General features: G+C 38.6%; 1 protein-coding gene across 1 annotated transcript in view; it reads right to left on the bottom strand.

Annotated features, from left to right (window-relative positions):
* The window catches only part of lingo1a (leucine rich repeat and Ig domain containing 1a), a 126,392-nt gene extending 99,379 nt beyond the window's left edge, over nucleotides 1-27,013 (bottom strand). The window contains exon 1 of the mRNA XM_046860194.1: nucleotides 26,670-27,013. The gene's annotated coding sequence lies outside the window, so the exon portion shown is untranslated. The remainder of the gene's footprint in view (nucleotides 1-26,669) is intronic.
* Between the last annotated feature and the right edge of the window lie 275 nt (nucleotides 27,014-27,288).

Genomic DNA, 27,288 nt, shown 5'->3' with positions numbered 1-27,288 from the left:
CCGTTTCTAAAAGTTTGGTGACCCCTGACCTACAGTAAGTTTGACCCTAATGTGAAATGTGAAACTGATTTTCATACTTGCACCGGACTGTGTCCCGAGCCTGATCCACGAATTGGTTCGGTCCAAACCAGGATTTATTTCCCTTCTTCATTCACTGATTCCAGTGAGCTCTTTGAACCCCGTTCCCATTCCTGAGCTGGAGATTTGCAGTGTTTTAAGATGTTCGTCTTTTTTTTGACGGCACCATGATCAGGGCTTGTATGCGGGCAAACAATAATAAATTTATCAATTCAACTGGAAGATTAAAAAAAAAACAATTATTTAGAAACACAGTTAAGAAAAAAACACACGGCTTAATGTAAATCTACGTTTATAATTTATGTAAAAATACTAATTATAGAACATTAACGGAGCTTTTGTTTGAAAGGAGGTTGGATATGTGCTGTATACATGGCGAGGGAAGTGGGAGCTTAGTGCACTCGTGATCGGATGAGTATGAGTTCAAATCTCTGTGGATGACATACTTATTTACTTCTATTATACAAGTGCCTTTTGTTGTTTGTGTAATTCACTACTGGGACACCTGACACCTGTTTTTTTTTTCGAACTATTACATGACAACGTCCCTGCACACAAATCCTGCTCCATGAAGATCTGCTTTCCATCCACTGGAGAATCCAACCCTATTGAACACCTTCGGGATGAATGTAAATGCTGACTGCACCCCCAGGAACCTCCTCACATCATCTCACCTACATCACTACCTGACGTTATTAATACTCTTGTAGATGAATGAGCACGAATCTCAACAAGAACGTTCCAAAATCTAGTTGAACATCTGTTATTACTGTTAGAACAACTAGTTGAATAAGAGAAGATGCAGATAACGTTATGGTCTGGTCTCCTGTGACGCTGTTTTATAATTAGTATTATTATTATTATCACTTGTGTGCACTCGCTTGTATTATCTGCACTTTTACTCTGTATCTTGTGCTTGAAGGTCCAAAAATTGTGCCAAGATTAATTCTACCCAGACATGAAACTTCTGTGACCTAAATTCAATTGCAACCTCAAAAAGCTGACCGAAGACCAATGCCAATCTCGCTCTTAAAAAAAAAAAGGTCTGCCAGGTTTTTCAGGAAATTCTGTTCTTCTATCGAACTGTCAGACATTTTCTAGATTGTGGAGCGATTGCGCTGATGTGACCACCTCGATCAAGATCTCCCAGCGGTGCTTATTCACCTGATCATAAAGCATATCATACAGGCTTTTATCAGCTTACTACCGTCTGTCAACCAGGAACCTAAAAAGCTCTTGCTGAGCTGTGAGGAATCTGGAGTCTACAGAAGATTCCTGAACACTGAATGTTGTAGATGTGTAGTAGATGAAAACACAAGCAGTCAGTCGTAAAAAAAAGCTTTGTGACATTTGCCTATTTTTGCTGACCTTTTTGCTGAAATTTTTTGGAGTGTTCTAAACTCCTCCCTACATGTGGACACTCAGGGTTTGTTTGTGAGTATGAGAAGAAACAAAAGTATCTGTAGGTGAGTGAAACTTCTTCTGGTCAGTGCGCAGTGTAGAATCTTCTAGAAGTGAAGGTGCAGTTGAAATTTGGAAATGTATCTACAGTTGAGCGAGTTGAGACTGCTGGTTCTGGGACGTTTACATGTAGAACATTTGGTGGACTCTCCTTATCCAGAGCAACTCAGACACGTCTAAGCTCTTGTGTATCCAGAAATACGTCCAGATGCTCATTCACGGGGACGAAAAATACAATCGGTCTAAAAACATTTGTTTTTTCACATTTCAGCACCAATTTTAGTGTCTTTAGGAGACAATACTGCAGATATGAGATTTGATATATTTTTGAGGGGCCAGTGTGTATATCGGTACAGATTTATTGTCCTCTGAAAAAAACTCGACGTACACATTATTCCTATTTTTTATACACTTTGTGTGAGCAGCATTGATATCCAGCACTGCCTTTAATCCACATGTGGATAAAGAGAATAAAGAGTCTTGAAGAGCATCTTCAATGTGTGCTGAGAGCTAATGGGGCCAGTCATGAAGTTATTGTGGATGGATGAAGCGTGGTAGAGCAGGGTGAGGTCTGAGGGGAATCTTTCTACAAATGTTCCTGTATCTTCTCCTGGATAAAAGAGGGTTCTATCACAGGCATCAGAAGACACAGTGCACTAGTCACAGCTCTCAACGTGCACCAAACTGCACAACCTCAAATACATTCGTGTGGATTTAATAATGTGTTTCTTTTTCATGACGGACTGAGGAGAAGAAACTGATTTGGTTGTAGGATGTGGTGAGAAAAAGTCACCAAAACAGTTAAAAATGTGTGGTGACGAGGTGAATATAGACGCTCCTGCTGGAGATAATGTATGTGGAGGTGCAGTTGTGGCTACAGTGAAAGGAGACGTGTTGGATTGTGTTTATTGGGTTTCTTGCTTTAGTGATGACGTTCATTGTGACTGTATAAATCCTGTGTGTGATGCAGCTCTGATCTACTGCACTTCTCTATAACACTGATGCTTTCTGTAGAAGTGGCGTTATAATAACGGGATTGAGAGGTGGATTGACTCGAGCAGGACGCCGCTGAAGGTTGTGAAATGCAACTCGCCACTGATATTCAACATGACTCGTTTTCCCAATAATACAATACAGTCTTTGAAAGTGCGAGTCGAGAACAGACTGGATGATCAGTGGTTTAATAAACTCACAGAAATCACAAATGTACCACCAAATCCCCCAAGCTGATGAGAAGTAAGTACCATACTTCCTTAAGAACAGCTGTAATTAGCACTGGGAGATCACTGGGCTCTCTCAGACATGCACACAAGCTCCTTTATGTAAATTTCTAATAAATGGCATGATACAATAACAACATGAGAAAGATCACCTTGAGGATTACGGTAATTCCATTTCAGAGAAGATTCGGCTGAAACCATTCGCTTCACTGTATTCGTTCTTTTGAAACACCAAACACTGTGTTTTCGGATTCTGCTCCTCTTAAAAACAAAAAAAAAAAGAAAGGCTGATAATATTAGGATTCATTTATACGTAAAATGATTCATACACCATGTACATGAGATGACCAGATATTACATACGCCTGGATTATAAAATACCATATTTACCAATAGAAATAAAACAATGGCCCCTTTTTTTCTTTTCTTTTTTATGAACCCCGATTTATTAATTTTCTGATCTTTTAGACAAAATGCCTTTGTTAATGGTAATGAAGCAGTGAATAGACTTTTGTATGAGCATCTCCAGAGAGTGCATTTGTTTAAATGGAACCCATTAATAGTGGACTCGTATGTTTTCTCTTGCATCACTCAAATGTGTCTTGACGCCCAGAGATCCTCTGAGAGTGTCTCTAAGACATTACTATCTCACCACACACACACACACACACACACACACACACACACAGAGTGAGAGAAAGACACTTTGAAATCCCCTGAGTGGTGAGTCTGATCTGAATTAAAAATTGATGGCCTGCTCTGGTTTGCCGTCCCTCTTTAATTAAGAGCCAAAAGTGCTTTGTTTGTGCTGCACTGAAACTGCAAAGTCACCCTGTGGGGAGGCATTGAAAACATCACAATGGGTGCGAGCAGCTGTGTGTGTGTGTGTGTGTGTGTGTGTGTGTGTGTGTGTGTGGTCCTGGGGAACTCACGCGGGTTATGTTCTAAGACCCCCACGAGTTCCAAAAATCCAAATTTTGGACGCACCCCACAGCCCTGTGGTACCTCAGTGAATTCATTCAGACATTGTCATTTTAATACAATAATGTGTTTTTTTTATTTTTTTTTATGAAATTTCTACAGTTTAAAATGTTATACCTAACATTCCTGAACATTCAGTCCCACTGCAGATTCCTGCAAATTTTAGGATAATATGTAACTTGCTGTTAGTCATATATATATATATTTATATGTGTGTGTGTGTGTGTGTGTGTGTGTGTGTGTGTGTGTGTGTGTAAGGGGTGTAACGGTACAGTACACAAAATTCACGATTCGGTACATACCTCAAATTTTTTTCGACACATTTTATTATTATTAACATTTGTGAACAAAATGTGTCAAAAATGAAATCCATTTAATGCAATACACTTTCTTTATTATATTAATTAAATTGAGTAGTTGATTAAATAGGCACAAAATAAATTGCAAAATAAAATAAAAAAAAGTGGAAAAATTGTATTCAATATTTGATATTTGTTGGGAAATACAACTTTGTGTGTGTGTGTGTGTGTGTGTGTGTGTGTGTGTGTGTGTGTGTAGCCCTAAGCATACTGTAGCTCTACCAACTTCCCTTCTATATTGTTGTAAAAAAAATATAATCCAAAATAATATAATAAAAATAATTATTTATTTCATTTTAAGCTAAATGTTAGTATTGAATAAATGTCTGGTTGGTCAAATGATTTTTGCCTCTTCACACACACGCACACACACACACACACACACACACACACACACACACACACACACACGTCCATCCTTCATTCATATCCATGCATTTCTTTAGTTTTAATGAAATGACTGATGATATTTGTCTTTATTTATGGTTCTTGTACCTTATGCACATTACATTTTTCTCTTAGAAAGAATAAGAATAAAACAAAAATGTATGTAAATGTAAATTGTTTATGTTTATTACTAGAACTGCAGAATCAAAACACCACATCAAGTTCCAGACAGCCATGCACATTTCAGATCAGCAGTGGGCGGGGCTTAAACCATCTATATAGAAAATGTAAACTTTTCCTTCTAATACACTTTTCATATGAATAAGGTCACTTTTTAATTCATAGATGCATTAGATGCACAAAAAGCAATATTTTAAAACATTAACCATGTTAACAGAGAACACAATAGTTTGTTGTAAGTTTATACTGATGAACTAAAGAGATTTTTATTTCTGGGTATGAATAGTGTACCTTAGAGAGCCAATCATCTTACAGATCATGGCTGCAAAATTTTTCTCCAATTTTAATAACAAATAACTTTGTACAGACTTTTGTTGCCCCGTCCCAACCTTTTTGCGATGTGTTACAGTCATCAGATTCAAAATGATGATTTTTTTTTTTTGTCCTTAAAATGGTACATTTCTTCAGTTTAAACGTTTAATACGTTTGCTATGTTCTATTGTGAACAAATATGGGAAATTTGCATATCATTGCATTCTGTTTTTATTATATTCTACAAAGTTTCCCAACTTCGTTAGAATCAGGGTTTGTATATATATATATATATATATATATATATATATATATATATATATATATCGCAAATAATCGCATGATTGTCATGAGTTAATTCGAGATCAATCGTAAATTAACCGCACATTTTATCTGTTCTGAATATGTACTTTAAATGAACACTTTATTTGTTCAATTCTAACTTTATTTGAATTTAATTAACGTGCGCATGAACAAATATTAATCCTTTACGCAAACAAATGTTTATTATTAGTCAAACCAAACTCAACATGGAGCCTGAGGATAAAACATTTTGTAAAAGTTTTGAAGTAATTACGGGGCTTTGAATAATGTAAGTCATCAAAAAACGGAATTTTTGCTATGTTTCCACACGGACGGTATTAATCTCCGGATTTGTGCGTCATGGTGGATTAAAAAAATGTTTTCAGTGAAGTTTATAATTTGTTTAGTATAGAGTAAAGAAAGAACGTTGTGAATAAATTGTGTGTTGCTTAATTTTGACTCTTTTATCTTTATTAATATTTTTCATAAAAATGGTCCAATTGAAATGTGCACTGCGTTAATAAGACTTGTGCTGTTGAAATGAATTTGCGTTAAGACGTTATTAATGCGTTAATTGTGAATAGATAGATAGATAGATAGATAGATAGATAGATAGATAGATAGATAGATGGATAGATGGATAGATAGATGGATAGATGGATAGATAGATGTGTGTCTTAATTAAAACTACTTTCTAGTATTTATTATGTAAAATAGCCCATACCTGATTAAAGAAAATTGCACATATGTGGAATAAATAGCTATATAGACTGTTTAAGCCCCGCCCACTTCTGATCTGCAACTCCTGTCCTGGAGTCCTGGAACTATTGTGATGTATTGATTCTGTATTTTTGCAAATAGACCAAATTTTAAAAATCAAGTTTGTTTCCTTCAACAAAGAAACGGAAAAATCGTTAGTTTTTCCGTAGTTTGGTTCTGGAGTATTGTCTTAGAAAACTAAAAATATCATCTTTTTTCTAGCTCACATTCATTGTTTTGTTTTTATATTCCTCTAAATTTGGAGTCCAATAACATACACATTCCACAACATATTGTCAATGGAGATCTTTATCCCTGTCCTAGTGAACTAACGAGACATCTTTACATCAATTCTACAGTATTAAGTGCTCTATTATATGATCTGGAGTCAATCGATCTTCATTCTGAAGTCAAACAAAAGTCACGTACATTTACACAGGGGCATGAGTAGCACTTTTTTTCTGAGATTACTGGATTTTCATGAATACCAAATTGCCGTTACATATTTTAAGCCAGAAATATAAAGAAAACCTGTTCTATGATATTCACGGCATTTGACAGACGTTCGTATCCAGAGCGACTTTCAATTATGTCATTTATAAAAACAGAGCCTCGCTCGAGGACCTGACGGTTGCAGATTGGTTTTTCTTTCACAACTTTCTAATCAGAAGTCAAACACGCTACCACTTTCCACTGCACTTCCACAGTTACATGTACCGAAGAAAAGTAGTCTTAACAATTCTTTTTATTGCATCTTAAACAAGGGGGACATTTTTTACAGAGATTTAGCATTAAAATTAATCCTTTCTTTTTAAAACGTGATCGACTATACATTTTCTGCATTATAATACAATACAGGAAGTGATATATGCTTGTCTGCATATCGAGACGACGGGCCGTGCGGATATAGGAAAATAGTTCACAGCGGGGTTTTGTGATGAGGCACAACAGGAAGCGGAGTATAATGAATATAACAGCACAGTGGAATAACACACACGGTGTTCGCCATACAGCTTATTGATCAAATACAGTGCAACTAAAAACTCAAACATGCTGCAGTAGAAGCGTTTCTCGTTTCTCGGGCGGAATGGAAAACGACGTATGTAACGCAAACAAACAAATAATCTTTATAATTAGTCCAGGAGAACGCTGTTGGGTTTCTGCGTCTGGAGTATCCAAGTTCTGCAACTAGTGGGCACGGTGGTGAAGAAAGAAAGAAGTGTGAGGCCCCTGCTGTGGAAACAATTCACACCTCTTCACAAGAACACTGGTATAAAATGAATCAGCAGAGTTAATGTGCATTTATTTTTGTAAAAATTCCATAAACAGCTGACAAAGTAAATTTAAACCAAGTAGGCTATAAATACTTAGCTAGCATGAGCTTTTGTGTATAGATCGTCACTATAAATATAACAGGATCGAAACTTTACAGTCTTAAATAAACTAAAGATCGGATCCAGCCAACATAGTATCTGATCCGAGGCTGAACTTGAGGCTGAACATGAAGAACAGCAGCAGTGCCTACCGAATGAAGCATGGTGATGGGAGTGCACTTGCTCTCGCTCTAGTCGCTCTTACACAAGTCTCAGAATTAATGAGAATTCAGTACTTGTTTGAGGACACGTTGGAAGTGAAATGATCAGAGATGCTGCTACTGTACATACGACTACATACGGCAGAGAACTGGAGGAATATACAGCACTGGTGACTAATTATAACAGCAAGTACATATACAGTAGATGATATGACGAGCCAATTAACACATGTGCAAACCAGAAACTGTGAATAAGTACATTCTCATTAAAAAGTGCTTTGTCAAGTCAGCTCTCTGAACATCAAGTGCAAATCTGCCCTGGACTATTGGAGAACCGAGGTGAATCCAGATAAATTTGAAAACGTCGTTTCTGTCTAAAAACGCTCCGCATCCACACTTTAGTTTGGAATCGTCCCCAATGAAACGTCTGAAAACTCACGTCCCTGTACTGCTCACGAGCACAAACGTAAGAGAATTCGAGCCGCGTCATTTCTGCCCGGCGTTTATTTCCGGTTCTTTTAAACATCTCGGCAACGACGTAAAATGCGTCACCGTTTCCGGATGCCTCCATTTTCACGTGCAGTCCAACACTGCAGCGCAAAAACGGCATTTTTAAAATGAGCCCACTTTGGAGAGCGTTTTGGAAAAGCTAAGTTTTTGTTGACTTTTTGTGTTTTTTTTTTAAACAAAATCTATTAGCGTGGACGTGGCCTTCAGGCCGTGATCGACTGCAAAGATACGCTACATATCTTATATCTCACTCTAAATTTCTGCTCACATTTCAAAGGTCAGTGAGAAACAAGAAACACCATCGAACATCCAAAACGAACTACACTCTCTGTCTGAAGTGGACTTCAGTCAGAAATTTACTGTGGAAAGCCGCTTGTCTTTTCTACATGCCGAGTCTGGTGCTGGGGAATGTGACATCTTCAGTATCAAGTAAATATCCTTCAGACTAACCACCAATCATCATTGTCTTGCCTCAATGACTGTTCATGCATTGCACTCGCACCAATCACCATTAAGTGTTTCGAGTGGCTAATCATGAGACACAAAGAGCTCTTCCTCTCACTCTAGACTCATTTTAATATGTCTATCCGCATAACAGTTCATCAGCGGAGCTCATTTCTGCTACCTGTCTCGGACAAGAAGGACAATTATATGAGGATGCTCTTCGTCACAACTCTGCTCAACACAATTATCCTCTTGCAAATCATAGAAAAGCTGAGCTTGCAGCTGAATCATTGACCTCTGCAGCTGTATCTTAGACTTTCAAACCCATCAGAATCAGCACACAAACACCGGCGCTTCCCAAGGCAGTCAACCGCTGCTGTATTTACACCTCACACTCATGATTGTGCTTCTGCTTCGCTGACAGTCTTATTATTAATCAAACCGAAGAACTGATTGTTGACTTCAGGAGCACCAACGTGGATCACTCTCGAATATCAATGAAAAATCTTTGGAGAATCCACAGTACTGTGAAGTTTCTGGGTGTTCAGTGACATCACATCACACAGGACCTCTTTTTGGGACTCAAAAGGACATAAGCACTTAGGTCGAAAAAAAGGAGTTGAAAACCTCTCATCTCCTCTTCTATCCTTCTACAGAGGTATAATACAGGGAGATAGTAGAGTACATACTGACCAGCTATCTGACTGGAACGTCATAGTGTCTGAAAGCCCACAGTGGACTGTACAGCTGAGAGAATTATAGGTTTGACTCATTTAACCAACCGGTCAACAAAAACGACTGCCTCCCCAGGGGGACCTGTCCTGTGTCTTTTATTGTCCTACGTATTTGCTAAATTTAATTGCAACATTTTTTGTTATTGTGTCAACGTTCTTGTTTATCCAACTGTGATTTTAAAAAAATATAATTTGATAGATTTTAGTAAGTGCAATAGCTAATCTGCTGACACCTTTAACATGAAGGAAAAAAAAACTGTTTTGCATTTTGTATTTCAGGTACAGATTTGGATACGTTCCTGAGCCTGCTCTGGGAACGCTGGGCATGTGGCTGGAACATGCCCTGAATGGAATGCCAGTTTATCAAAGAGCATCAAGCACACCTACCATTATTTATACCTATGAACATTTTACTGTGGGCAACTCGACTTCATCAATGCATGTTGTTTTTTTGGAGAAGGAAAACTTAAAATACCAGTACCATTGAACCAGATAATAGACATCTTCTCAGTGGTGGCAGTTAAACCTAATATTTACATCAAACCAAATGTTAACAGATTTTTTTTGTGATCCACATGCACAACCTTCTTTACCATACTGATCAACGCACTACAATGTACAGCATTACTACATAGCGCTAGTGTACAGCACTACAGTGTACAATGTGCAGGCAAATTATCTTTTTTTGTCCATAAACCTTTCCTCACGCTGTCCAGCTCCAGCTGTATCTGGGCCCAAATCTATTTTAAACAGCTGTTAAATCCACATAAATGTGTTTGAGTTTGTGCGGTTTGGTACAGATGCGGGTTGCGAGCTCTGACTAATGCCCCCTCAGACCCTCCCATCAAAAGACGTGAAAATGCCGACGTTATTGGTTGCTAGCTAGATGGCCCCAGTGTCGCTGATTTGAAATCTGTTTGGTTTAAAGCAACAGCTTCAAGCAATATGAATTTTATGCAACAAGCACCAGCACGTTTGTTTAGACTCCGCCTCGCACTATGAGCTCGTGTGTGAATTATTATCGAACTTGAAAACATGCACAACAATGCCAGGGATATAAAAAAATAAAAATAAGAGAAACTAGAGTTAGCGCAGTGTCACTGCAGCTGCTCGCTCCGTATCGAAATACGATTTGTAGCGCGTCATTTTGCCCATGCGCTAAATAAGAAGAGTTAAGGAGATCATATCTTTAAAATTTTATATTCTATCACACACACACACACACACACACACACACACACACACACACACACACACACTCAGACAGATCAAAAGGTCAGGGGTTTACATTTGGTATTGCCAAACTGTCCCTCATTGCAACTCTGCTGTAAAGTACATATGACCAGTATAACGATTCTTTCTTACTTTCTTTCTTTCTTTCTTGAAAAGAATCAACAAGCAAGTTCAACAAATTACATCATGAAGGAATGACTGGAAACATCTAGAATGTTTGACAAATGTGAAAATCGTTTGCCTTTTTAAGCATTGTAGCCTTGTATCTATTTCAGCTTTATGTTCGTGTGACTGCAGGAGAACTGTGAAAAAAAAAGTGTCTGTAAATCTAATTATGTTTGCTTTAAATTTAGAAGGTTTATGTAGGCAATTCGACGTCTGTTAAAATATGAAATATGATCATGTGATCATGCAACCGCTGTCTGTGATGACTAAATGTCTTCCATATGCTCATTCAATGCTTTTATTCTCAATCAGTGATCCACATGCGGTAACATGTTTGTGGACATCTGGACAGCAATCCCATCTCACCCAACTGAATAATCCCAAACCAGAACAAGGGGACATATGAAGAAGGTTCACTACACAAAAGAGGAAGAGAAAAAACTAAATATCAAAATAAAATGTAGCAAAATCCATCAATTAAACAAAGAATAATACAAAAACTCCCCCTTAAAGTAGTAAAGAGGAAAAAAAAGAGAAAAAAGAAATATACCTCCCTTCAATCTACCTGCAGGATACGTGCATCATTAAAGTAGGTAACACCAAAAAATGGCTTTACAGACGGCTTCACAGACGTCTCATTTGATTTTAAGAACTTTAATTTGAAAGAGTTCCAAAATGTCTGGGACGGAGTGCAAACGTATGACTGAGTTTACAGGGTGAATGTTTACATTCTGAGTCCAGCACATGACGTGGAAGTGCGTATATTTATTAACACGCTGTCACATTAACCATCATTAAACTTCAGGTCTAATTTCTCTTCCCAGGCACTAGTGATTTTTAAATAAGATTTGTCCTTTGACCAAGTCAAAGTGTACATTCGAGAGATAAAACCACTCACATGGGGATTCAATCTGTACATCTCTTCCCATGCAGATTTTAAAGGTAAAGAGGGAAACCCAGAAAACAGGGATAAGGCACAATGTCTAATTTGAACAAAAATAACCCCAAAAAAGGTAAGATTAATGTCAACAATAAGTCGGAGAATGTCATACAAACGTTATAAATGAAAATTTGTTCTACGCATTTTAGATCCTCCTTCTCCCAGAAAGAGAATAAAGACTCTATGAAGGAGAGAGGGAAGAGGTGATTTATGAATCTATGAAGGAGAGAGGGAAGAGGTGATTTGAATGTCAGTTTTAAGTGCTTGTATTTGTGTTGTTTATTTGTGTATAGTGCGGGTGTGCAGCAGGAGCATTAGTCAGGAGGTTCCTCACCTGCAGTTCAATGGGGTTGAGGCTGGGGGCTCTGTGCAGGAACTCCATTCTTAATAATAATAATAATAACTCGTTACATTTATATAGCGCTTTTCTGCAGCACTCAAAGCGCTTTACATATGAAAGGGGGGATTCTCCTCAACCACCACCAATGTGCAGCATCCACCTGGATGATGCGACGGCAGCCATATTGCGCCAGAACGCCCACCACACACCAGCATATTAGTGGAGAGGAGATAGAGTGATATAGCCAATTAATATGAGGGGATGATTAGTAGGCCAGCGGGCAAGTTTTGGCCAGTATGCCGGGGCACACCCCTATTAGTTTTCGAAAGACATCCTGGGATTTTTTAATGACCACACAGAGTCAGGACCTCGGTTTAACGTCTCATCCGAAGGACGGTGCTTTTTTTTTTTTTTTTTTTTACAGTATAGTGTCCCCGTCACTATACTGGGGTGTTAGGACCCACACAGACCACAGGGTGAGCACCCCCTGCTGGTCTCACTAACACCTCTACCAGCAGCAACCTGGTTTTTCCCAGGTGGTCTCCCATCCAAGTACTGGCCAGGCTCAACCCTGCTTAGCTTCAGTGGGCAAGCTGTCTTGGGCTACAGGGTGATATGGCTGCTGGCTTCTTAGCAAAGTTTGTCTACATGGAGCTCATGCTGGAACGACTGTTGTTTTTAGCCAAGGGAAATCATATTGTGGAGGAGGAATAAGAGGATGTATATAATGAACACTTGGGACAGTGGGCACAAACTCTTCCTATACGTTGAAATGTATGCTTTTAGCCAGCAATTCCTTTTTTCGGTACTTTTTTGTTCCACCGAAGATGTAGGATCCCTGCTGTCTACAGATGAGAAACAGATGGAAAAATTGTCTCGAGGTCTTTGCCAGACGCTCTACTGACAGACGCGAGCTCTCGCTGCATGCGCGTGCTGTTTTAGCAGTGTAGATTTCAGCCACATCTGACACCAGGTCATCCATCAGCCTTTAAAGCGACTGTTGTTGTTGTGCCTTTTTATCTGTTACAGCTAACAGTCTCACTGAGCTGTGGTGCTCGGATCCAAACTCCAAACAAGTGTGCCATGTTAGCATCAGCATCAGCATCTGTCCAAATCTCTGTTCAGACGTCTGTTCCGTTTATCGTCTCTATTAGCGACCTAGAAGTTAGAGGCTCATCCTATAATCTATAGGTGTTGTTTTGTGTAAATATGAAGACTTTCCTCTGAACCTAAGCAAACATTCCTGAACAAGACGTGATGTTCTGCAAAAAAAAGCAAAACAAAGTCCTTCATTATTCTTCATTACGGAAAATCCCTCACCAGGGTGCATGTGGTTCTGTAAACAGACAAACTTGAACAGAACTCTATGTGTGAATGAAGCGTGACTAATTAATTTGTGATCTGGGCCGTAAAGGTACGCAACAAAATCAAACACGTTCAAATTCAATTTTATTTCATTTGATTTGCAAAGCACTTTCAACAATGGACCTTGTCCCAAAGCAGCTTGACATGCATAAATAGATTACAAATATACATTTTAGCATCATAAATGAGTCCCTCTGAATGTATCCCGAATGAGCAAAGGCTCGTCGTCCTCATCTGGGTGTGTGTTCGCTAACAGACACTTGAATACTGAACATGGCATTTGCAGAATCAAATCATTTTAGCATTTTATATGAGTTTATGCTAATTAGAGTTCAAAACTATTGTCATGGTTTTATACTTATAAGGGTGATGTTAACATCCTTTTTAATCCTTAGAACAATCATAATATACTTTTTGTTGAAATCTTTATAAACATCTAATTGGATCAGTCTGGTTTTAGAGCATTTATCTGGTACTACCAAACAGTCATGTGTCCATTGTGAACCATTATCTGTGAAGAGTAAATCACAAGTAGGTAAATCTTCCATATGCTCTGTCAGTGAGGTGGTTTGGTTGCTGAACGGAAGGTCAGGTCCCGGGTTTGCCAAGCTAACATTCTGACACTCTATTACGCACCTTTCTTTTTTATTTTTTTCCTCAAGCCATGATCACCTCTTACAGTGCATTTTGCTTATACATACATATGCAGTATGTATACTTTTTAATATAGTTATATAAATATAGAATATTTATATACAGTCTGGTTATACTCTATTAAAATCTACAGTAATCCTCTGTTGTACCGCAATTCGAATCTCGCACCCCGGTTTATCGCGAAATTGCATTTGCCGCATTATTGATTTGTTTGGCTGATTTTTCTGGTCGTTGAGAGCAATATAGACCATGTGGAGTTTTATGTTGAAATAATAAAACGTATTAATAAAAACATGAAAAGAATACATGAAAGAGCATTTTTGGCGTCCGTTTATCGCCGTTTTTCGTTTATCGCGGGCGATTATGGAACGTAACCACTGCGATAAATCGAGGATTACTGTATTTTTAAATATAATAACTACTGATTTTATTAATCTATATATTTATATTACTAATAGAACATTACCCGAAATTAAACTGACCCAAGTAAGTAAATCACATGATGTACTGTCTGGCCAAAAGAAAAATAGTCCCAAACTTAAAGTAACAATAACAAGTAAGAGACTTTCATTAGATAAATACTGCAGCGATGTATATGTTTCTGCTGCATTGAGTTTTTCAACCGTACCTGATCCAGTGAGTAGCTTCTCATTTCTTATAAAAACATGCTGGAAGAGAAATTCTGAAGGGTCAAACTGAAACTACTATAAGACTTGTGCAATGCATTATTAAAACCTAGTAAGGTGGTAAGCTAGTAAAATCTTGAATGATGTTTAATAGTGAAAGTGAGCGCATTTCCACGAGCACAATAAGAAGCAAACTCAAGGAATTAAGACTAAACAGCTGTGTAGCCTTATGAAAGCCTGTATAGCTTTATCAGTGAGGCAAATCTTGGGGGAAAAAAGCTTTAATTAGTCTAAAGTTACCCAGTTCCAGAGTAAAGGGATACTCTAGATTAAGCTAGATTCATAAAGCTAGATTTAGCAATGTACCAAACATGCCTGGTGCCAACAAGCCTGTGGGGGCAGTGTTATGATCTGAGGCTGCTTCAGTCAGTCAGGTCTATGTTATGTGCCCAAAAAAATAAGGCCAGAGGACTCCCTGAACACTTTGAATGGCTGGATTTTTTTTCTTCCATCATGGCACAGGCATAATCGAAGATAATGCCAAAATTGATTCAAATTTTTATTCAGAAAGCATGAGACATCATTTCCACATCTGGATTGGCCTCGAACCTTTGGGATGTACTGCAGAAACTTTATGCAGCGATTGACTCATCATTGCAAAACCTAAGCAGAAAATGAATGCAATTTTGCATAGAAATGAGTGTGACATCGCATAAGCTAATCAAAATGATGCCATGGCAGATGTGAGCCACGAGCAAAGCAAAATAGGGTCCTACAAAACATTTATTTTAGCTTCCTTTTGACCAGCAAGTGTTTATAACACTTATGTAATTAGTACAAATGTTTACCAGACGTTTGAATGTTTACCAACTGCTTTTATGTGTAAATCAATGTATTTTCGTATCCCTACATAAGTAGGATCCTACAGTAAGATTTGGTTTTTCTCCGGAAAGCTGTTTATTTGAACCCACCAGATCGTTTCAGTGACATAACGATGCGAATCAGTGCTCCAATTGTTTGCTCAATATTTGACTCTTTAATTTGGTTGGTCCACAACAAATGACGCATAACATCTGGAATACCGTCACAGTTTCCCCATATGTCTCCGATACATTGTAAAACTGCAGAACAAAACGCCCACGACAGCAGTGGTGTAAATCAATTTGAGATATGATTCATTAAGTCGAACTGAACTGTACAGGAGTAACAGATGTCTGAAAGACGCGAAGCTGATTGTGATTCATCACTATCTGGCAACACGGTCCCAATCGTTAAACAACCGTGAACAAATTTCACGTGCTCTTTTATGAGTGTACATAAAATAAATCAATAATATGTAAAATATCCTTTAATTGGTCGTTAATTTACATAGAATATAAGATGAAAGATCTTCAGGCTGATGCACATCGCATGAGTGGTGCGTATTGTGGGGTATGAACCCATAAAAGTACAAATAAAAGTACAAAATCGTCCTACATGCGCTGTCCCTCTAATAAACTTGTTTCTAATCCTGTCTATCGTCGTCACTCCCAATGAACATCTCAACATCTTCAGCTCTGCTACCTCCAGCTCCACCTCCTGTCTTTTACTCAGTGCCACTGTCTCTAATCCATACAACATCTCAGGTCTCACCACAGTCCTATAAACTTTCCCTTTCACGCTCACAGTTACTCTTTTATCACAAATCACTCCTGCTATCACTCTTCTCCACCCACTCCACCCTGCCTGCACTCTTTTCTTTACTTCTCTAACACACTCTCCATTACTCTGCACTGTTGACCCCAGGTACCTGAACTCCTCCACCTTCTCCACCTCTTCTCCCTGTAACCGCATCACTCCACTGCCCTCCCTCTCATTCACACACATGTACTCTGTCTAACTCCTACTGACTTTCATTCCCCTTCTCTCCAGCGTGTACCTCCACCTCTCCAGGATCTTCTCAACATGCTCCCTACTCTCACCACAAATCACAATATCATCTGCAAACATCATAGTCCAGGGAGACTCCTGTCTGACCTCGTCCTTCAACCTGTCCATCAACACTCCAAACAGGAAAGGGCTCAGAGCTGATCCTTGATGCAGTCCAACCTCCACCTTGAACCAGTCTGTTGTTCCTAGTTCCTGTCGTTTTGATTTATTATTGTATTTTCATTGTGTCCATTTTTTTAACTGTTGTTGTGTCTTTTGCTGGGCTAAAAAGAGGGTAGGAAAAGTTTATTTACAAAAATTGGAGCGCCACCTGGATAACTTTAGTCCGAAAATTAAGAATTACACAGATCAGCTGATAGGCTGTAGCTCTGTATCTTCGCACAAAGACCTCCCCAAGAGATGAAGGTTATTATAATTATTAGTGGAGTTATTATTATAATGGCAAATAAAATCTACATGTGGAACGGAAAGTTCAAACGGATCTCATGATCATGCTGAAGAACATTGATGCATTGCAAATAAAATTCAAATATAAAGCAACATCATAATGCAAACTCTGGATCGAAACTTGACATCGCTCTAGTTCTATGTCCTAAACTCTGGACTGGAATGACGGAATAAAAAACTCATAAGTAAATCGTTTAAATGTATCCAGAGCTGATCTGATCATAAACTGTGTGTTTAATTCGTTATCAGGCCAGGTGCTCTTTCAAGCAAGAATCAACGTATTCCTTATTTGCAGCTTTGTGTGAATGCCAAACTAAGATCCGTGCTTCCTGAATCCGTCAATCAAGTCTACGATTGATGCAGTCTGATTTTAATTTCAATTTTTCCAGCATTTTAGAAGCTTTCAGTGTTCTATTTTCCAACAATTTTGTAGTAAACATGCCATATTTGGGTCTTCCTCACCTAAAGATTTTCCTTTACTGGAACCAAGAAGCCGAGCCGATACGTTTTGAGAACGAACTCCTGTTTCCTCAACGCCTCTGAACCTCTTGTCTTGATAATGTCTGACCTTGCTAATGCTTTTATGGCTGAATGGGCAAATCTCTGCAGCGACATTCCAAAAATCTCATGGAAATCCTTCTCTGAATAGTAGAGGTTGTTACAGCAGCATTCTGTATTAATGCTCCATGGTTCTGAAATGGGATTTGGAGCATATGGCACGCTTTGGGCATATAGTGGATGATTTGCTGGATTGCTATTGTTACAAAATACTGCCTGCGTATACTTTTATATGCCTGAATAAACCCAATTTAAGTGTTCTGCTTTCTTACACTGTCTGAAGAGGGTATGAAATAATAACTGTATTATTTGATTTAATGTCTTTCTCAGATGAATGATATTTGGGGCAGAAGCACAAAAAAAAAACCCTGAATGACCTCTCGGTAGTAATGAGGCTGTTAATGCGATGACTTTTTCCACCAGTGAGAGGGATTATTGCATATCTTCATGTTCTGTACAGTAAAGAATTTCAATCCAGAAGTAGTGCTGATGTGTGCTGTACAGTTTACAGTGGTTTGAATATGCATTTACATTCTTCTGCCAAAAATGTCACATCTGGACTTATCTGTCCTCAGAAACTCCTCCTCCAGTCATTCACTGTCCAATTCCTGATTGTTTCTTTCTTCTATCTATTTTGCTGCATAGAAACAAAACACATGTATGATACTACGTGTTTCCAAACCTTTGACCTGCATTGTAAGTGCAGTATGTTGCGTTATCTGTTGTCTGGTGTGTAGATATTTTATTTATCACAGTGTTCATGCAGTGATTCATGATCAGGAATCCAGGTGAGGTTTTTAAAATCGGATAAACTCTGATTTCAGTTTTTGGAGCATGCTCTTGTTGCAGAAGTTGAATAACGGTTGCGGTTATTCCCCTGAGGTTGTCATCATGGCTCTGCTGCATAACTGCAGGTTTCACAGCACAGAAGCACATGATGGTTCTGCCGCCAGTGAACACTTTAGAATACATGAAGCTGGTCTTTGACATTTCCTTCTTCTGTGAAATAGTCCAAAATCACTTGAAATATGATTGTAAGATGAGTAAAAGTAACAGCTAGAATTAGCTTTGGACAGGAGGTGAAGATGTGGAGTGTAGGAGATCAGGTGAAGGACAAGGAGAAAGAGGTGTGTGGCCCAGGAGGACCAGGCCAGGACCAGGCACCCTGCACCCACAGGCTACAGAGCACAGCACACTGAGACACAGAACTGATCATGGCCAGAGGCTTCACTAATATCCATAAATAAATACATTACGGTGATTATTGTTCACTTATTGTATTATAATGCTTCATAAAAACAAGATGTGCACTAAATGGACGAAAGATATGTGCTCATCTGTCCATAAGATTTGTTTGTGATTTTTAAACATCCCATTCTACATTTCATCCCCATTATCTCTTATTATAACCTCCACTATTCTGGGAAGATGTTTCTCTAGAATTGGGAGTGAGGTTGTGGAGGTTTGTGGTACTGATGTAGGTGAGGAGGTTCCTGGGGTACAGTCGGTGCTCACGTTCATTGCAAAGTTGTTCAATAGGGTTGGAGTTTTATAGTAGATCATGTTTGGGGCTCGATGTTCAAGAATTCAGAGAAATCATATGCAACTGTGTGCCTCCATCTTTGTGGAAACAGTTTGTAAAAGAACTACAAATGTCTGGAATCAGGAGTTTTAATACTTTTGTCCATATTGTGTTTATTTATTGTCTGGGATTTTTTTCTTAAGTCAAATTGTTAGAATAAAGTCCTAATAAAACTATTTACTAAAATATTCTCATAGCTAATCATTATGTTTTATTTATATTTACATTGCATATAATTCAGTATATCAGCAATATCTATCTGTCTGTCTGTCTGTCTGTCTGTCTGTCTGTCTGTCTGTCTGTCTATCTATCTATCTATCTATGCATTTGTTTATCTATCCATGCATCCATCCATCTATTAATCCATCCAAGGATTGTGAACAAAATGCTGATTGTGCACAGTTTATTAACTAAAATGTGAAGTGATTATTGCAGCGGATGTTTTAATTAAAATGGAACATTGGAAAAAAAAAAAAAAAAAACAATCGTTTGCTGATCTAACGGTCAAAACGGGTTGATTTTTGCCTGTAGGTTTACTCTGTAACTTGCATTTGGTTTAAATGGATTCTCAGAATATGCAACTGTGAAATTTGTACATTCCGAGCAGCGTGCGGAGTGTCGGAATGTCGGGAAGCTCGATATTGTTTTAGAACAGCAAGGCGTGATGTGTGAAATGGTGCGTTTTATTGTAGTCCATTTACATAAAAAAAATCAAATCAAATCAAAAAGCAGCAGTTTGACTGCAATAAGGATGTTATGGGTTTTATTCTGGTCTCATGCTTGAAAGATCACACGGGGAAAAAGGCCGATTCAAAAAGCATAAATCAAAGAGTTTGAATTGACGTAAATACACGTAAATACAACCTGAATTCAAAAATATGGAAGGTAATGAGCTAGAAACACTTCATAAGAAATGCTGACACTCAGTGGTTCTACAACCAGCCAACTCGATCTACTGTAAGTATCTGGCAACCCAGGATGCATTAATCATCTATGATCAGTTAAAAAGTATCTCTGTTTATAAACCACATGTACCACAATTACCTGTGGTGAGAAGTTCGCCGTTCCTGTATGTGAGTAACAGGAAAGAAAAGTTTTTATAATTAGAATACATTATAATAACAGCACTAAATTTTGGATTGTGCTTTGAGGGTTCGATCAGTCACATGGTCAGGTTGTGTTGTAGGATGAGGAGTCCTGGTGTGCAGTGTTCAGTAGGGGCGATGATCGAAGCTCTATAGAAGGAGCATATCTTCGTGGAGCTGGCTTTGTCCAGCATCGTCATGCATGAACATCCAAAGACATCATATGCGACTCAAACTTTGTCCAAAAGTTGGGGGAGGAGCCATAAAAGTCAGGTGATACAATATTTTTTCCATATAGTGGAACCAGACTTGAAAAGGAACTTCATCTGGGTGACACCGAATGTCTATTTATTACAATTCCACAAGTTCAGGTACTCAATTTATGCATTTACTTCAAATTTGTGAGGAACGGCGTTTTTTCTGCAATGAGGTGGAGTGAAAAAAAATGTATTAATTACAAATCCTGTGATTATTCAGTTTTAGATTTTTAGGTTTTGGGGTATAACATTGTACTTGGTTGGACTTGGTAATTCTGTGGTTAAGGCATTGGATCTTGGATCGGAAGGTCACGAGTTCAAATCCCAGACCTACTTCTATTCATAAACTAAAATTAGTGCTGCTTTCTATTCAGTTTAAAGAGATACGACCAAAAACTTTTATAAATTACTGAGGGCTCAACCATACCGTATATTTATACGCCTCCAACCTTGACTTAATCCGAAGACGCTCGCTGAGTACAGTCCAAGTTTGTTGAAGGTCACAGACACATTCATACAACATTGGAGACTAATATCATGGTAAAAAACAAAAAGCAGGTCATTCTGTACAAACAGGACAAAGCCATTACGAAGAAATTACCAGGATTAATGTGCGGTGTATAACCTTGAGTCTGCCTTATGGTTTAATTTAACCACCGTTTAATGTTCTTTATGGAACATCTCGGACCCTCGTGAAGAATAGCACGGCCTGTCAGAGTGATGAAGAGGGTCATTTGATGGTGGGCGCATAACCGTCTGAGGACGTTCTCCCTTTCCTAATGTTCCAGTAGGGGGCATCGTCTATCGGCATTTCTATGTAGCAATATCTACAGTACAGTGTATAAATACACACAATTACAACTAATACAGTTGCACTTTCAAACAGTTTAAAATGTTGTTTCACAGTGAAACTTGTTCTCCAGCAAAGATGATAGCTAACATCCTCCTTCTCCCACCTCCTGTACAGTGTCCAGAGGAATCCGCAGGACTGAGCCTCCTGATCAGCTTGTCCAGTCTCTTCCTGTCTGCTGCACCAGATCACTCCATAAAAGATGTCTGAAGCCACCACAGAGTCCAAAAAAGTTCTTCAGACTCCAAATCACCTTTTCCTCAGCATTAAGAGTCCGCTCTGTCCTTTCTTAAAAATTGCTTCAGTATTATCTTCTCCAGTCCAGTTTGCTGTTCAGATGAACACCCAGGTATTTGAGTCCACTCTTTCAATGGATGACGTACAATTAGTCTGATAAAACAATAATGTTGAACCTGATTAATTTGCACATGTAATGAAGTTAATAAGCGACTGGGTTTCCTCCAGGTCTTTTGGTTGCCTGCACAAAGATGGTGGACTTGCATAAGAAGTGGATTTTCTTATTCTAAATGTCCCATCGAATTAATCACGTCCTATAACCGATTACATCTAGACTTCCTGACGTGGACTTCCGTCTGATAGCCGTGACACTGTCTACAATGAAGCGGGTAGAAGATGAATGAACGAACATATCACACGGATGTCCTTCCATGGAACACATTTGGTTGGTATAAGGGATGGTGAGATTCTGTGCTGTCATTTGTAACATATTTGCATCAGTTAAAAGGCGATTTACATTTTTTTTTCATGAGTTACCAATTATTTGTGACCTATGTCATTTTCTATGTTGATAGATTGGTGTATCGCAACACTACAGAGGCGTGTCCTGAGAGTCACATAGAATAGAGATTAACATGGCAGAGGTAGAGCTGTAACTTCCTGCAGACAGAACAGGAAATTAACATCTGGTTTTATTTTCATGTGTTAAAAGTCAGAAGGCACTGATTTGAATGTCTGAACCAAAGAAACCACATTAATGGCGGGAAAACGTATCATATCGCATCGGTAGCAGCTTCATATTTATCTTCAGTGTATTGCAGTCATGGAGATCCGCATCTCTTATAGATACTAATCCCAGCAAGATCTACTGTTTTGGAGATGCTCAGATACAGTCATGTAGACATCACAAAAAAATGGTCCAGATCCTTTAACTAGCCCATTTTTCTTTTGTCAACTTTTATAACATTCAAATCATATATACATTCTGAGGATTGAAAGTTGTTGCCTAATGAGGTTATTCGTTATGTTTATACTGTATGTGTCTGAAAAACCTACAATTCTTACTCAGGTCCTGATAAATAAAATACAAAAGTGAAGTAGGGAATAATTTCCTTTTCTACAATAACTATAGTCTTCACCGAGATTGTTTTCTCTAGATTTCTGCCACAACAATGAAAAGTGAAAAGTCTGCTTTTTTTCCTGCCATAAATGTGTTATTGTGGTTTCTACTCTGGATTAGGTAATATCATAAATATTGATGTTTCTTACAGGAAAGGCCAAAACAGTTTTCCCCCAAAATGTGAGCTGCCATGCAGTTTCCAAGCCTTCGGAAAAAAAACCCCAAAAAAACACGATAATATAATTGTCTCTCTCAAATCCATTAACACTGCTTTTCCTACTCACAACCTCCCTGAAGACAACGACAGAGGAAACCAAACACCTTGTAATAGTTGTGATGCTCAGTATATTTTAACTGGAGTCTATATCTGAATTGTCTATATTTAGCATTCTTATTGATTTTCTATAAACACGCATGACAGCATCAAGCTTTCAGTGTGTGTGTGTGTGTGTGTGTATGTGTGTGTGTGTGTGTGTGTGTGTGTGTGTGTGTGTGTGTGTGTGTGTGTGTGTGCGTATGTGAGTTTCCCTTCACCAGCATTAATAAAAGTGCCTCTGCCTTCGTCCCGTCCTTCCAGAATACACTCGGGCAGATGATGAGATGATGAAAATAATTATTGACATCAGACACTCTCATAGTTTCAAACAAACCACAGATTTAGGATGAGGAACTTCTCCCTGCATTTCTCACACATGTTCATAGCATCAAAACTACACACAGATGATGGACTCGCACTCTCTCTATCCATCTATCTGTCTCCATCTATCTCCTACACTCATTTTATTGCTTTTACTTGCATTTACTCAAAGTCTGGTAAACTCATGCAGAGAAGAGCTGAGAGATGGATGGATGGATGGATAGACGGACAGATAGATAGATTGCTGGCTGGATGAATGAGTAGACTGATAGACTGATAGATAGATAGATAGATAGATAGATAGATAGATAGATGATAGATAGATAGATAGATGGATAGATAGATAGATAGATAGATATAATTAGATAGATAGATAGATAGATAGATAGATAGATAGATAGATAGATAGATAGATAGATAGATAGATAGATGGATGGATGGATGGATGGATGGTTGGAGAGATATATAGATGGATGGATGGATGGTTGGATGGTTGGATGGATGGTTGGAGAGATATAGATGGATGGATGGATCGATGGAGAGAGAGAGATATATGGATGGATGAATGAATGGAGAGTTGAATGAAGAGATAGATATATGCATGGGTGGATGGATGGATGGATGGATAGATAGATGGACAGATAAATAAATGGATGGTTGGAGAGAGATATAGATGGATGGATGGATGGATGGATGGATGGATGGAGAGATAGATAGATATATGGATGGATGGATGGATGGATGGATGGATGGATGGATGGATGGGTAGATGGATAGATGTGCACCATCCATGCCTATATATCCTGTAAAGTGTCACTAAAAGCACAGTGTCGCTTATAGCAGTTCACTATTTTGGCCTGAAATATGATCAAAGCTCATCAGATAAAATGGAAAAAAAAAAAAAGGAGAGGCACAAATTTTAGTGAAACCACCAGGAATGTAGAGATCAGCATGAGTGTGGAGTCTTCAGGTTCTATTTCTGCCAATGGAATGAAAATAAATGAGATGGAACACTGTGTCCAAAATGTCACTTGCTCAGTGTTCTTTTTTTAAGGAACTGTTGTATAAAAGCAATATTGCATCCTGTAGTTGTGCTGAATATCAGCACGGTAGTGAGCACGGACCACCCAATGGGCAAAATTATTGGAACAGAGAGTCTTGAAGTAAATAACCGTATTTGATTGCATATTCCTGGTTTGCAATAACTGCATCAAGTCGGCAGCCCGCTGACATCAGCAAACATTTCAGTTCTTTGTTGTTATGCTGTTTGTTTTGTGTTAGTAATCTACTTGGCCAGTCTAAACTCATCCACTTTTCCCTGGTCGTGTATCGAGGACAATGCGTGTGATGTCATTACTTAAGTTGGGAGACGAGTAAAGATGGTAGTTGAGTTCATGAATTTAGCTTTAGCTAGTTTGTTATGTTGTGTTTGCCCTGTGTTTTATCTCATTGTCTGGCTGCATGGAGATCATTAGTTAGTTAGTAATAAGTTTGAACGCATTTCCCTGTAAGTCAGCAAACATATTGTTTCTGTAGACTGTATGTTTTGGATCATGAGTAGATCCTGTCCTTCTCCTCACTTTGCTCTTTACTTCACTATCGATATACACAAGGTAATCTTGGATTCAGGACTTTTGCGGCCAAAAGTTTTCTCTTCAAATTCCAATCCTTCTGCCTCCTAATGCTGATAAGAGTTTTTTGTAGCTTTGCTTCTCTATTTCTGCTTCAATAACAACAGTCTTCATGAGGATCATCTATATCCATACATGGGTTGTCATACTGGATATTGAGAAGACACTGAACTCATTCTCTCCATCCCCTTTTCAGACACTTTGGTTTCCACTCGGATTTTGGTACATCTGGCAAATATCTCATCCTGATGGCAGCTCATCATTTGCAGCTCACTCCCAGCAAAACTGAATTGCTTTTCATTCCAGGTGATTTATTGCCATACCATGATCTTGTAAGTTCTAAGGACAACTCTCTGATCTCACCATCACTTACGTGTTGTTAACAACAGAATCTTCTTTTCTTCTCACGTTGCTAATCTATGACTTTCCTATCAATTTTCTCCTTTAAAACATCATAATTTATTTATTTCTGTCCACACAGACCACCCAGGTGCTTGTTCAGTCTCTCATTATCTCCTTTCAGATCTGCCTCTGAAAGTCATTTAGCGTCTGCAAAATGATACAAAATGCAGCCAAACAACTTTTCAACTTCCTAGGTTCTCGATAGCTTGACCACCTCGATGGCTTCATAGAATTCCCGATTTCAAACACTGATCTTTTCCTACAATAACTCTTTAACTCAAAGCTCACTTCCCTACGGTTCTTAACCACAGCTTGACTGGTCCCACCATCAATCAAGAAAAAAAAAAATACATGCTTCAAAACATTTCTCCTTCCTGGCACCTACGCGGTGGATAGAAGAGAAAACATAGCGAAAACACCGGCGGGAGTGCCGATCCCGATGACACGATTAGCATGACAACTTCAAGCCACTTCAGGGAAAATGTCAAAACTAGTCAAATGGACACAACAGCAAGAAGCCAAAATGTATGGGATTATAGATGGAAAAGAATTTTGTATGACATTTTTATTATCGACGAACGTCATAAACAAAATGAATGCTATTGTTTGCTGCTAGCTAGCGTTAGCAAAAGAGAGAGCGCGGGTTTGAACGTGGACTGTAACAAATCTCTAAATATCTATTCAGGTAAAATAAAGAATTATAATTTACTTAAATGATAATTGACAGAAAAATCACGAATGCAGGTTCAGATGGCGAGGGCATGTCCCAAACCTTTGATTCAACGGCATTTCTGGCAGCTCGTCTGCGTCTCTGGCGTCTGTCTGGTCCGTCTACATCTTTTTTTTTTTCTCATTTCGTTCTCCACCCATCAATCAATTAGCTCGGTAGTTTTTTTCCTTAATATTTGTATTTGTTACATTTTTTTATGTATTTTTTTAGTTAATAGAACTTTAGTAATATTCATTTTATTTCTTTATTTTGAATGAATGCTTTACAAAAAGTAATTAACAATTAGTTTATGTCATCATTTTTTTTAGGGGCATTTAATGGTTATATAGTTTTGTTTTTTTTTATCAAAAGTCCAATGATCTCTGAGTAGAGCAGGTTGCTACAGTATGTTCTGCATTTAGATTAAGAATACAGTCAGACAGCGTGATCATGTGATGTATAGACACCAAAGTTTGTCTATAAAAAACAACTCCAAAACAATACAGAAATTGCAATGATACCTGAGACTAGAGAGATTTCACTACACAGCTTTACAAGATCCAGGTCATTTGTGCATCGATGGAGCGATTGTTACCGACTGACCCCGAATGTTCAGCAGAATCAAATGAAAGAGGGCTTACCAGCGAACTAGTGCGAAGCTGTGTGTTCTGGTCTGCTTCTGTATCCGAGCGAGTTACTCAAATCCAGCAAGCAGCAATGTGACTGCAGATGCCATCAGAGCGAATCTGCCAGGGAATCGGCACAATCGCCGATAAAGAGATGCATGCGTTTGAGCACATAATCTGAGACCCCTGTTCAGAAATCCATTAGGTGTGAGGATGCAAGATGATGAAGAGAGCGGGACGTGCACGAGCCGACACACACATACAGCGTGTAGCCAAGTACAGAGAGATGCAGAGTGAATGTGTGAGAGAGAGAGAGAGATGGAGAGAGACCAGCGAAGGGAGGGAGAGGAAAGGTGGGGTTTTCAGCATAGTGCAAGGTAGAAGGAGGAGCTGAAAGAGTTTGAGTGGAAGGAAGGGAGAAGAGGAGAAAGGGAGGATAAAATGTGTCCAGACGGAGACATGGCGTCCACAGGGGGACGCAGGGGGGGATACGCTTTCAAGGATGGATTTCTGTCCGCTATAAATGAACAATAGTAATATCATGACTTGATTTCATTCAGTGGGGTGGGAGAAAAGGACGTCCTAAATATCTTTAAAAGAGTGTTTCAATCAAATAAACTATCTGAGAAAGACC

The sequence above is a fragment of the Silurus meridionalis genome, chromosome 10, assembly GCF_014805685.1.
Source record: "Silurus meridionalis isolate SWU-2019-XX chromosome 10, ASM1480568v1, whole genome shotgun sequence".
NCBI lineage: Eukaryota > Metazoa > Chordata > Actinopteri > Siluriformes > Siluridae > Silurus > Silurus meridionalis.
Note: the sequence above shows the minus strand (reverse complement) of the source record. Positions and strands in the feature narration are given on the sequence as shown.